Raw genomic sequence first — 9,953 nt, forward strand, 5'->3', positions numbered from 1 at the left:
TATAAAGATACACCACGATCATGGCTTCTCTTATACAGGAAAACATTTAATTATGGTTGCCTTACAGTTTCAGAGGTTTAGTCCATTATCATCATGTTGGGAAATATGGTGGCATGCGGGATGACATAGTGCTGGAGAGGTAGTTGAAAGTTCTACCTCTGGATCACAGGCAGCAGAAAGAGAGAGACAATGGGCTACCCCTCAGTGACACATTTCCTCCAACAAGGCTATACAACTCCAACAAGGCCATATCCCTTTTTAAAAATTTTATGCTTTTATTACACATGTATAAAACAAACTACATACAGCAGGGAGAACCATGTGACAATCACGAGAATAATGAGTTTTACACATGTTACATTCATAGTGAACTGGCCATCTGCATTCGTCCCATTTGAAATAAGTGTCTTTTCTGTCTTGTTGGGTCTAAATTTCTGAATGAGATTCAATATCTATCCTATCTCAACTTTAATAGTTTAACTTCTTTATCTTGATCTAAAATGATTTTGTCCCCTAACCAACTAAGCTTGGTTGTAAAACTATATTGTCTTCAATGCCCCTCAGAGACTTGAGAAGGAATAAAACTTAAATTCCTGAGTGAACCAGCAGTATGGGTTAGCAGCTTCCAAAATGTATGAGTTGACTTAAGACAGTTTACTGCCTGACCAGTCACCCAATACACTTTATAATGTTGGAGCCTCATCTTCAGCTTTCTGGCCTAATATCTCTGCCAGACTTGTTCACAGGGCAGGAACTATTGAGAACTTGCTTACCCTGACTTGGCAGAGTGTGGCTGTTGACTCTGCCTGCATCTAAGTCGCCCATTTTTAGGCAAAATCTGTTTGTGGCAGGGACAAGGACATTTTACCCAGTGGCTGGTTTTCCACCTTTGAAGCCATGTCCATAAGGAGGTTCTTTGATGCTCATCATCTTCTTTGAGGTTGGCTGGGTGTTGTCAGGAGTTAATTTGTCTTGTTGAAGAAGTTTAGGATTGTGAGAACAACTTTAAATGCCATATTCTGTGTGTGTGTGTGAGGCTTTTGAAGACCTTATTCAACTAATTTACCACATATATCGATAGAGTCATATCTATCTGTTAGACTTAGGATACATATTCTTGTGTTAAAATCTGCCAAGTATTTGGCATGCCCATGTTTTCTATCAGTATACTAAATTCTATAGCCATGACTTAGACATAACCTTCCTTATAAGTAACAATTAAGGCCTTGAGTTAAGGAGAAGGTTCAATCATCTAGCTTTTGTTCTGTCCTCCCTCTATGTTCCTAAATCTCCCTTTCTTTCCTTTCAGCTCCCATCTCCTTACCTATGTATGCAAGATAAAGGCAAAGAGAGACATTCCTGCGTTTCTTCTAATTTTTTTTCTCTGTATAAGACCAATAATGACTTATGACTACCTCCCTATGAGAATAAGCTTTTGTAGACCAAGAGAGCAAACATCAACCTATACAATCCCCCCCTTGAGGGAATGGGGCATTATTCTCTTAAGGTGTCTTCAGGTTCAATTGGGGCAAGCAATACCTTGGAATGGGCCCCCAAAATTGGAGGGAATGGTTAATCAATCTAGTGATTGCATTTGTGGTTCTGTTTCTAAATGTTCAGAGATTTCAGGCTTAGTAGGAGATTGAAATGGTGGTCCAAATTGGATCAGAAGTTTTCTATAGTGTTGTGCAGGAAGCTGTCCAAATCTAATTGGTAAAAGCAACAGAGTCATTTGGGGCTGGAATTAGGAGGATGCACGGTGTCAGTGTCCATCTTGCAGGAAGGAATGATTCCTGTCAGGTCTGATTCAGCTGATTATTTTGTTCTGAAAACATAATTTCTCACAAGCATTATACAATTCTAACATAATTGTATGAGGTGTGCAGGATGCACAGATCAATTAAAGCTAGTTTTCTGGTCATTGTATGGGTCTATGTAAGGTATAAGGCCATATCTCTTAATGCCACTCCCTAATAATTCAAATATATGAGTCTATCTGTGCCATTCTTATTCAAATCACCACATCCAAGAACTAGTGCCTTGATTCGGCCTCTTCCAGCAATCAAATCAAGGAAGAGAACACTTGGTGGGCATGTAATAACTGACAGACTTAATGTTCTCCTTCTGCTGCTTTCCAAACTAAGTAGATAGGTCGATAAGGACCTAGAGGGATCAAAAACTTCAGTTTCTCCCTTAACACTATAGTTAGATTTCCTTGCAGAAATGGTCCTATAAAATTAATGAAGGTTAGAATTACTTCTTATGAGATTAAAAAAAAAACACCCAGGTATGTATGGCTTTGGGAAAAAGTTGCCATTTCTATGCCCATTAATCATGAGTAAATAGGAAAAAAAATTAACTAAAAAGGAACTTGTCATTGTTGGGAAAAAAACTCAAAAGTATAAAGGGAAAAAGGCATAATCAAATACTTGATGCCAGTGTTTGATCTCTTGTTCTTCTTGCCAGGATACACTGCTATCAGCACTGGAAGGGACTTTAATTCTTAGTCTGATTAGTTACAGGCAGCACTCTGTATCTTAACTTTTTTTTGTTTTGTTTTGTTTTCCAAGACAGGGTGTCTCTGTGTAGCCTTGGCTGTCCTTGACTCGCTTTGTAGACCAGGCTGGCCTCGAACTCACATTTGTCCACCTGCCTCTGCCTCCCGAGTGCTGGATTAAAAGCATGTGCCACCACGCCTGGCTTCTTCATCTTAAACTATGTGGCCAGTTATCAGTAAAATAAAAATTCTTAGGACCAACTATACCTCTTTAGAGCAGGATGAGCCCACAAGTTGATTCATTCACTAAGACCAGTGGGGCATGTATCAGGGCCTTAGACCTTACTAGAGCTTATCTTTTTGTTTTTTTGTTTTATCTCAAGACAGGGTTTCTCTGTGTTAGCTTTGCCTGTCCTGGACTCACTTTGTAGACCAGGCTGGCCTCAAACTCACAGCAATCTGCCTGCCTCTGCCTCCTGAATGCTGGGATTAAAGATGTGTACCACCATGCCTGGCTTAGAGCTTATCTTAACTGACTCCATGATGCAAGTGCTGTTCAAGCCATAAAACTCAGCACATAATACCACCTGCCAAAATGAAAGCAAAGGACTAATACATCAAAGCCAATAGTTTTCGGAAAGTCTCTAAATGTACTAATATTGCTTTTTGACATCTGGTAGTTATGTTTCTTTTAAATGTTTTGTTACCTGAAGTATGCCAACCTAGAACACATATTTTGTTTTGTTGTGGTTCATTTTGTTTCTTGTTTGTTTTGTGCTTAAAATCTCACTCTGATAGAGGCTCAAGGGGTACACTCAATCCTGAACACCCAGTGCTGCTACTAGCTAGCTAATAAAGACTTTTTATTGGGTCAAATTCATGTCCAAACAGTCTTTTCTCCTGGATACCCACAACACTAGGGAGCTTAATGGCCAATGTGGAGGTCACGCTAAACTCACTCTGAGACTTTATAATGACATAAAGAAGAGTTTGGTACCAATGTCACAGCCTTGGCCCTTAACAAATGAGATTGTCCCTAGGAAACTTGGCAGTGGTTCTACTGACATTGTTTTATTGAGTTGTGACCCAGTTTCTAAATTTGGTATTTAGTTTTGCATACTGTAAGGTGCTCAAAATCCTGTAATTCTTGCTTAAGTTAACCACTCAGTTAACTTTGGAAACCAGAATCCTGCTGTTAAAATGTTAAATATGTCAGTCAGTGTCAGTCTGTAGTCCTTCTACCTGGGAGATAGGAAAATGTCAAATCCCATGATTTCCTGGAGCTCAGAGTCAACTTGCAGCTTAGTAAGATTGTGCCTCAAAATTTAAAATAAAACAGTTGGGGATGTAGTTTATTAGTAGAGTGCTTTTGCAAAGGGCCTGGGTTATTGCTTGTTAGTAGAGCTTCTGCCCAGAACTCCCCAGTGAGTGGCTGAGTGTGTTGCTCAATGTTGGATTCTCTGCCTAGAATTCCCCACAGAGGGACTAGGGATGTGGCTCAGCAGTAGAGCCCTTGCCTAGCATGTGAAAGGCCCCAAGATTCTCAGTACTGTAATTGAGAAAAGTTTTTTTAAAAAATGGGAGGAGAGGTCATTTACATTCATTCATAAAACAAATGTCGAAATTCACACCACTGCCTCCTTGCCTACAGTTGCAATTTACTGTCACATAGATCATCCCAAGTGTAAATCCATTTTCTGGCATTGGGAAGTTAGCTTTCCATTTCTTGCAAAGTATTTGATATAATATACAACTACTTTTCATCGTTTCACGATTCCCCAGAGTGGTTGTATCGTTCACCTGTCTGACTCTGACTCTCCGTATTGAGATGCCTTTTGAGCTGCAAGGCTTGCTCATCAATTACTCAGGCTCTGTTGGATCCCTGCTGAGACTCAACATTTCTCATCGATATTTTTTTTTTAGAAACCATTTTCATTCATTTTGGAGCATCTTATTATATGTCATATTTCTGTATAGAAAGCTTCCTTTTCTGCATACTTGTTGTTTTTAGGGCTCCTTTGGATAGAAAATGAGAGAAAACGATGCCAGGAAAAGAAAAAGAAAGAGGAAGGAGAGGAGCAGAGAGAAAACTAGGCATGGGAAAAAGAATAGGGGGAGAAGGAGGAGAAGGAAGAGGAGGAGAAAGAGGATGAAGATTAAAAAGGAAGAAAAAAGAGGAAGAGGAAAATTGGGGGAGAATCATGAGAAGGAATGGCAGGAAGTGAAAGAAGAGACGGAACTAGCAGAGAAGACAGGAGGAAGGAAGAAGTAGAAGAGGAACAATAGGAGCCAGAGGAGATGGAGTTGGAGGAGAAAAAGTTGTGTAGCAGAAAGAAATGGCTGAAGAGGTGAAAGAGAAAGAACAGTGTTGGTTGTTCTCTGTTGTTCTGGAAAAATGTGTATATATATCACACACTAGGTTTTCTGTATAGTCTGGGCTGTCCCTGAACTCATTCTGTAGACTGGGCTGAACTTAAACTCATAATCTCCTGCCTCTGCCTCCTGAGTGCTGGGATAAAAGCCATGTTCCACACTGCTGGGCTCTGGATCTGTTTTGAATGTTAAACTCTGAGGATTTCTGACTGCATGTGTCGTAAGTGGGGGAGTCAATAATGACTCCCAGGCCTTTGGCTAAGGTCCCTGGAAAATGGAGTTTATATCTATGGGAACGAGGAGCAAGCCTGAAGGGGAAACCTAGAGTAAAGCTTGGACATGGTGAGGTTAAGGTGCATGCTTGGAACGTCTGTGTTCATGTGGAGCTGCAGAGGAAGAGTGGGCTCTGCACTGGGTTAGTATTTGACAGTGTGTGAAGCTTTTTCCACATGTGATTGTGGAAGGCCACACACCAAGGAGGATGTGTGAACCACTAAGCAAACTTTTTCTCTGAGGGAGCAAAACTTAATTCTCCGGGGATGGCAAAAAAGGTGAAAAAACCACACACATACACACACACACACACACACACACACACACACACACACACACACACACTTTTTGGATAAAACAAGACTCCAACTACTTTGATTTTTCTCTTAGACCTTTTTAATCCCACTTAAGAAAAAAAGATCACCTCATAGTTATACATTATTCCAAAACAATCACCACAGAAACATATTCTTAAAACCAGATTATAATAATTACACAAAGATATTACTGATTATATACCCTTCTTTGGAAACCCACACATAGCTGAACATTTCCCGGCTATCTTTCTTCCCACAAATTCATCTTAGTTTCAAGGCAACAGTTCTTTTGCCATTGATTAACAAAGTTGCAGCAAAGCCATGTCTATTTTAGCTAGTTTTCCCCTACGATAGCTAACAATAGCTTGTATTTACCAAGAAACAAATCATTGGCCTCATATTTGTTTTGAAAACATATTTACGCAAACTGATTAATCTATCCTCTAGTCTTATAATAGGGTAATTTGTTCTCTGTTCATAACCCTGCCTTTTCATTGGTGCACTCTGACATGTATGACCACATCTTTAGACCACAAGATCAAGAAACACGGACCCAACCTAGAATGAATGTTTTCTTTGATCAATAACCTGTCTCAAATGTTCTTTTTTCCTTTCCTCAAGTACAACTATGTGCTTGTACTGCATGAAAGCCCAGTGTGTTTCTTTTCTGGCCTTCTACAGCCTTCCCTACTCTACAGAAAGGTTGCACATTCTACTGACTCTTAGTTCTATCTTTGCTGTATCTTCCTGGGAAAGCGACCTAAACTATCTCCTCAGCCTTCTTTATCAGCTACCCTAACCTTCTAAAGTGATTTAAAATAAAATTAGGAATTTTTGTGAAATCATTAATTCATCCAAACAGTATTATTTTGTGAAAGCTCATCCTCACATTGATCTGCAGCAGGGACATTGCCAAAGAGAGTGTGCTGTCTTCCATGAAGCGATCACGGCAGTGGTACGGCCTCCCCATGCCCTTTCATACCATGCTAGATATAGGACAAATAGAGCAATGACAAGCTTGAGGAAGCATAGCAGCAGCAAGAAGCAATCCAGAGACCAACATCCACCACTCCCCAACCTTCAGCACTGTGCTTCTTCGAGGTATGTCCATCACAGCTGGGCAAAATAGTAGACCATCATCTCCAGGAAGCTCACTTGACTGCCACAGTTCCTCCTGCATGATGTCCACCAGGTGACATTGCTCTGTGGTGATCAAAGACAGCGACAGGAACTGGTTGAAGGTGGATGAGAGTATGGTATTGTAGTACTTATGTACAAGTGTTTTAACTTGCTTTGGGGTCTAGGATTTGGATAACTAGAGAAGTACAAAGATAGAATAGTAAGTTGAGGAGACGATTTTACATAAGGAGTTTATTAGGAAAGGTGCCTGAATTTTAAGAGTTATCCTTTCAGACTCTAACAATGCGTTGTGTGTAGTGCCCTTGGCTTTTTGTATGATTATTTTAATAGATTCTTTTTTTTTTATAATTCTTCAGCTTTTTAATGATTTTTGTGAATTTCACATCATGTACTCCAATCCCATTCATTTCCCCACCCCTTTATACCTACCCTCAGTCCTTGAAGCACACCCAGAAGAAAAAACTCTTGTTGTAGAATCTGTAGTGTGTCAACTATGTTCTACAGCATACCTTTCCCACACACTTCATTGTAAATGTTCACTGCAATGAGTCATGGGTATGGGTTGAGGCCTCTGGCTTCTGTTACACTGTCAATACTGGATCCTCAATGGTTCTCCTCCAGGTTATCCTGTTGTTGCCCTGCGTTACAGAGATCTTGCACCTTTGGTTCTCAAGGACCAGCTCCTCTATGTGCTCCACCTCAGAGATGGGGTAGATGTTGGGGTGGGCCAACTCAAAGCCCTGGATCTGGGCCTCGGCAGCTTTCCTGCCACATGCCGTCCAGGGGAGCTCTCCTGTACTTCCCTGGCTAGCTTACCCAATCCTGAAGCAGGCAAGAGATGGAGCTAGCTCTCCTTTCATGCCATCAGGGTGAGCTCACCCATGCTCATGACAGCAAGCAAAGCCAGCTCCATTGATCTTCCCAAGTGAGGTACAGGGTCCATTCTCCTGAGTGATACACCAGGTTAGAGGCTGGGCCAGATCGCCTGCCTGCCACAGGTAGCAAGGAGAGGGATGAGGGCATCACTCCCTCATCAAACATCACTGCAATGCAGGCAAGTTGCTGGGCCAGCTCGCTCATGCTCACACTCTTACACCCTTGGGCTATCTCTCTTGAAACCTCCACCTTTGTTTTTGTTACCTGAGAACCATGACATATTCTTTCCATGCCTTTCTGTATTCTTTTGTGACTTGATTTACTTACAAAAATAAAAAGTTAAAAAAAACATTTCCTACCTTTATTCTTTGTCGTACAAATATCAAATTAGTATTAAAAATTAGCATGCCTTTAGTTTTATTGTGTATGTATGTTTTATTTTTTAAAATGCTGTTTTGAGTTTCTGGCTTGAGTTTCACGAACAATTGGTAACTAAATTTTGGGCTTGTGGTTAGGACAGAATATTCAACAACAGACCCTGAACATGCTCTTAGGATTTTGCACTATAAAAGCAATTCTCAGTATAGAAAGTGATATAATAAAATATAAATCACCATCGGAAAGCATGGAAGATGAGTTGGAATGATAGATCAGTAATTAAGCTTGCTGCTCATACAGAGGACTTGGGTTTGGTGTCCAGAAATCTTATGTCAGGTGGCTTCTGAGGCAAGTCAGAACCGTGATTTGCTCCAACTCCAGTGGATTGAAAACTTATTCTGACCTCTGAAGGCACCTAGATACACAGACACATAAATAGAATAAAATATTTTTTAAAACTCATCAAAGAAAACTGTTGACAAAATTCAATACCCCTTCAGGATAAAAGCCTTGAAGAGATTAGGGATGATAGAGACATACATAAAGATAATAAATGTAATAAAGGCAATTTACAGGAAGCTGGTAGACAACATCAGTAGGCTACTATTTTGCCAGGATGGTGGTGCCATTTGTCTTGTAGAGTCTTTTCCATTTCATGAAACTGCATATATGGATGATTGTTGATTAAAGTACCTGTGCTATTGGTGATCTGTTCAGGAGGTTGTCTTCTGTGCCAGTGTGCTCAAGGATATTTTCCACTTTCTATTTAATTAGGTTCAGTGTATCTGGTCTTCTGTTGAGGTATTTGATCCACTTGCATTTGAGCTTTGTGCAGGGTGATAGATATGGATATGTTTGAATTATCCTATATTCTGACATCAAGTTATACCATTTTAATATATGAAAATAGACTTTAAAACAAAAGGAATAAAATAGGTATGGAAGGACACGAAATACACAGAAAAATCCACAGAAAAACCAACAGAACATTGCAATTCTTCACATCTATACACCAAGCAAAAAGGCACTCAAGTTTGTAAAAGAAAGAAACACTGCTATCGCTTAAGTCACACATTGACACACACTGATAAGTGGGAGACTTCACTACCCAACTTTTGGCAGTATAAAGGTCCTTTAGACAAAAACTAAGCAGAGAAATGGTGGAAGTAACTAATATTATAAACCAAGTGGACATAATAACTATTCATAAACATTTGGGTAAAAGAAAATACCTACCTTCTTTTAAGAATCTCATAGAACTTTCTTCAAAATTGACCACATACTCAGACACAAAGACTCTCAACAAAAGTCAGACGCTGTGGTACACACTTGCAATCTCCACACCCACAGAGGCAGAGGCAGGTGGATCTCTGAGTTTGACGTCAACCTGCTCTAAAATGAAGGTCCAGGACATCCAAGGCTACAGAGAAACTCTGTCTCTAAAAACAAAAAAAAACAAAAAAAAAAACAAAAAAAAAAAGAAATGAAAACCTCAACAGAAAAATTTTGAAACAATACCCTGTGTCTTTTTTGAACTAGTACAGAAAGCTTACAAATCCATTGAAACTGAATGACTCACTCTCCACTTGGGGTCGCTCTGGCTTGGTCCATCTGGAATACAGCTAGTGAGCCAGCAGAGAAGGCACAAGGGCCGCCCAACCAGCTTTGGGCTTGGATCTTTCTCCACCAGTTCCTTACACTCCTGCTTCATCCGGGACACAGAGAGCAAACCAGTAGAGGCTGAGTTTTGTGCAGAAAATTCCACTCTGTGTTGTCAAAATTCCAACAGTCCAGTCAAATAACAAATAGCAACATCAGTCAATAGCAGTGGTATGACCCAGCAGAAACTGCAAATCTCTGCCAAATCAGTGCAAGTCAGCAGAACTGGCCAGAATTATTCGGAGGACCACGTCAAGTTCTCTGGAGCATTTCTTTCTTTGAAGGGTAGTGTTGAAGACCTGAGAACCTGTGTAAGCCATGGTGATGCAAAAGGGTTCTCATTATCTCTGGGCTTCTATTTATTTCCTCTCAGCAGCTACATAAGGTTTTTGCCAGCTGCAAAACCACACTCCTGATATGAGACAGCTTCCACCAAAACA

The 9,953-nt window shown here is 40.3% G+C and overlaps 1 long non-coding RNA gene across 1 annotated transcript; it reads right to left on the reverse strand.

Moving 5' to 3' along the window:
• Positions 1-5,540: 5,540 nt before the first annotated feature.
• On the reverse strand, positions 5,541-9,562 carry LOC311592033. Its single transcript, XR_014777271.1, has 5 exons — positions 9,434-9,562; positions 9,091-9,293; positions 8,548-8,679; positions 8,091-8,269; positions 5,541-6,663 (listed from the first exon to the last, which is right to left on the reverse strand). It is a non-coding gene; the product is annotated as an uncharacterized lncRNA (long non-coding RNA).
• Between the last annotated feature and the right edge of the window lie 391 nt (positions 9,563-9,953).

This window comes from Acomys minous (assembly GCF_964271855.1).
Source record: "Acomys minous genome assembly, chromosome: 2".
NCBI lineage: Eukaryota > Metazoa > Chordata > Mammalia > Rodentia > Muridae > Acomys > Acomys minous.